This window comes from Pleurodeles waltl, chromosome 12 (genome assembly GCF_031143425.1).
Source record: "Pleurodeles waltl isolate 20211129_DDA chromosome 12, aPleWal1.hap1.20221129, whole genome shotgun sequence".
NCBI lineage: Eukaryota > Metazoa > Chordata > Amphibia > Caudata > Salamandridae > Pleurodeles > Pleurodeles waltl.
The window spans coordinates 105,252,527-105,256,229 of record NC_090451.1 but is presented as its reverse complement, the minus strand read 5'-3'; the positions used below and the strand labels follow the sequence as shown (position 1 = coordinate 105,256,229).

The following is a 3,703-nucleotide window of genomic DNA, read 5'->3' as shown; positions in this document are numbered from 1 at the left end:
AAGTGAAAGAAGAAAGGAAGTCGACAGTGATTGAGAGAAAACTCACAAAGGCAAATTGAGCAAAAGACAAGGCCTGGGGAGTTAGACTGCTTCAATGCAAATTTACGCCGCAGATGAGCATGACAACTGACCCTTGTACAGTGGTGCTGAAACAATTTTCAATGTGGGGGTGCTGCCATCAAAGGGCTTCTGAAAATCCAGGAATCATACAAAGAACTAGTCCTGCGGAATGAGCCACGCACATTCAGAAAGAGTGGTGATGCGTTGGTTACTTATTGGTAATCTTCATTAGCCTTAGTCCATTGCGTCCTTGTGACAGTCATTACAAAGTAAGGTGATGTCACCTTCCAACAGGAAGAAAGAACAGGAGGATCTCTAAATGCTAGCCCCATGCACCCAACCTGGGTGCCAAGCCCTTGCCAAAGGACTGATGGGAAGGTGGGCAGGATGTAATGTTTGTGACAAAGACAAGATGGACTAAGGGTAATGCAGAGTTCAAAACATTGGTACTCAAATGCAAAACAGAAAAATTATTAAGCCATAATGCTTGTCAAATGTATGCTCTGAGGACCAAGTAGCCACCCTAGGAATTTCCTAGATTGTTACTCACTGGAATTCAACCCAGGAGGTGGCCATTCCTCTCGTAGACCATTCCTGAACTGGAAGATATTCTAAAAAGCCTTGCAAAGCCAGAAAAATTGACAACTTAATCCACCTACTCAGAGTCATAAAAGTCACCTTCTTGTCTTTTCCAGGCTGTCCAAAAGTCACAAACAAGGAGTCGGTTTTCCTGAACTGCAGAGGCCTGGTGACATGAATGAAAAGAGCTCTTTAAACATCAAGTGTATTCAGCAAATGTTCCTCCGGAGAGGAAGGAGAGGGAATGAAAGAAGGAAGAATTATTTCCTAAGATCTATCAAAAATAGACTTAACCTTTGCAGCAAAGGTAAGGCTAGGCCTTAAAGTTACCCCATCTTCCAAAGTATCAAATGAAGAGAGGACAGCATTTTAAGGCTCCCAGCTCCCCAATTGTTCTCAGCAAGGTGATAGGAAATAGGAAAATAATTTTATAGGAAACAATCTTTATGTCTACAGTATCCAGATCCTCAAAGAGATAAAATTGCAAAGCCTATAAAAGAGTAGGAAGAATCTGAGTTGGAGAAAAGGGATTTTTCAACTGGTCTTACAATTGACAAAAGATCAGAACAGTCTAGACACCAAAGATTGTAACATCGACGAAGGTACAGAAAAGTCCCTAAAAACCTTTATCGCAAAGCAATGAGCTTTCAGAGTGGAAAGAGATTCAAGTGAAACCCATTCAGAAGAAAATGCAAAATAGCAGACAAACTACAGGTAGGTGCCAAAAGATCATGAGCAGAACATCACGTCTCAAAAGACTTCCAGTTCTTTGAGTAAGACTTCGAAGTAGAAGGCCTGCTGGAGTGCTGAATTAACTCCACTAAGGAAGAGGAAAGACCCTTTGCTAGCAGTCCAGACTTCTCAACCTCCAAAGCGATAGAGTGAGTTGGAGCAAGAAGGTCAGGGACGACGTTCTGAGAGAGACACACTTGAGCAGTACCCAAAGAGGTAGAAGAGCCAGGGGTTCAGAAGAGGAAACCATGACATCTCTGGCCAATAAGGGCCCACAAGAATAAGGTTCCCTCCCCCCTGCTGAGACTTGAAGAGAACCATCTGGATCAATAAAAAGTGGGGGAATGTATAAAGGAGACTTCTCAGCCACTTTATCACCAATACGTCCACTACCTAGGCTCCTTGTTCCGGAAGCCTGGATCAGAATCGACAAAGATGAGCATTGTCCTTGTTTGAAAAGAGATCCAGAAAGGGTTTCACAAACTCTCGGCATATCTCTCAAAACAACGACCTGGATATCGTCAACTCCAGCAAATTTGGAAACCTCCAGCTGTCTGCCATCACATTGTCGGTGCCCTTGATGTGTACTGCCGACGTGTGCAACAGGTTGATCTCTGCCCAATAACCCAATTGTTCTGCTATTGCATTGAGGGATTTTGAATGCATGCTTCACTGTTGGTTAATGTAAAAGACAGCTACCTTATTCTCTGTCTTTACTAGCACATTTTTTTGAGACAGATGATGATGGGAAAACTTCAAAGCCCTGAAGATTACCATCAACTCCATCTATTTCCATGACCTCCGACTCTCTAGGAAAGACCACTTGAATTGACAGGATCAGTCCAACACAGTAGCTCTCCAGCCAGGTTTGCTGGCATCTGTTGCGAGGAATTCAGGAGCATCCAGGTGTATTAGTGTCCACTTAGACCAGTGGTCTTCAAACTCTTTAATGCCGCATCCACCCAATGGGAAAAAAAAACATTGGTGCCTCCCCTCTGAATTGTCCACAATTCTTCTATTAAATTGACACTGTTTAATATATGTCTAGACCTATTTAAACATTGCAGTTAAGTTCTGTTACTGTTTTAAAAATGCAATCAAATACATGACCCCAAATATACTATTCTGGTCAGGCCTGCCCTACTAACCAATTGCAGCGTCATGCTCTGCTGAGTAAACTGATCTCACGACAGTGAGGAATGCACAGGCCGGGTGGTGCCCGGCGCACGAAAGCGTGCCTTCTTGTGTTGTACGTCTCTTCGCGCAAATGCAAACTCAGATTTCCTGCACTGTGGTCGGCAGGAGAGACATGGGAAGGCGCAGTAGGGAAGGCTTGAGCAACGAACCGTTGGCTATGTTTTGTTGTTACTTTGTTGACATGAGCTCAAGTAATTTGAAGCAGAAGGAACGGCCAGACCTAAAAAAAACTCTCTTACCTCCAACGCCGAATAACCACTATAATTATAATATCTCAAAAGCAGCTGGCCTTGTAAACTTAATGACCAAGCAAGCCGATGCATTTTGGGTTTTGTTGTAAAAGAATAAAAATACTATCCATCCTTTCCTTTTTTTCCGGCAACAAGCGATGTTACAAAGATATCACAGCACACAGTGAAATTGAGTGAAAGAAGAGGCACTGAGGCTGGCGTGCAGCACTCCACAGCTCTTGTTATTGTAATCCAGACAGGGGGCGGAAGGAGAAAAGTATGAAGGAATTGCGATAGTAAGACCAACTCTTCTATCTATCTGCATTTCATGAAAAAAGGATATCTGTAGTAATCATGGCCGGTTAGCTCAGTTGGTTAGAGCGTGGTGCTAATAACGTCAAGGTCGTGGGTTCGATCCCCGTACGGGCCAGGTTGCATTTTTTCTCTCAACTAAACTCTTTTTTTCTCATTTAATCAAGCTCTTATAAATCCATACACTCTGTTGCTCCAGTATACGTTCACTTTCCATTAGTCCTTCTTTTGCCACTGCTGACCAAAGCTCAAGCCGGCAGCGCCAGTAGAACAACACAAGTGCAAGGGATTGTCTCTCCAAGATGGAGACACTGCCTCAGACTATGTCTCGTGAGAGGTGGAGGGAGACCAAGAGCTGATTATTAGATGCGTGGGGATAAGAGGAACATAACTCAGGTGAACAGATTCTGGATAGTGATGCTATAGCTAGGATCAGCAACGTTACAGGGGAAATGATTGGAAAATAATTAGGTGACAGAAGTATAGAAGTGGCTACAAGGGGGTGTGTCTCTTAAGAGGGCCGAAAGATACACTGAAGGCGAAGGTGAAGTGAAAGAAGAAAGAAAGATCAAAGGAAGTCGACAGTGATTGAG

The 3,703-nt window shown here is 43.5% G+C and overlaps 1 non-coding gene across 1 annotated transcript; it reads left to right on the top strand.

The window, feature by feature from the left end:
- The first annotated feature begins 3,154 nt into the window (after positions 1-3,154).
- On the top strand, positions 3,155-3,228 carry TRNAI-AAU (transfer RNA isoleucine (anticodon AAU)). The gene has a single exon. It is a non-coding gene; the product is annotated as a tRNA-Ile (tRNA).
- The last annotated feature ends 475 nt before the right edge of the window (positions 3,229-3,703 follow it).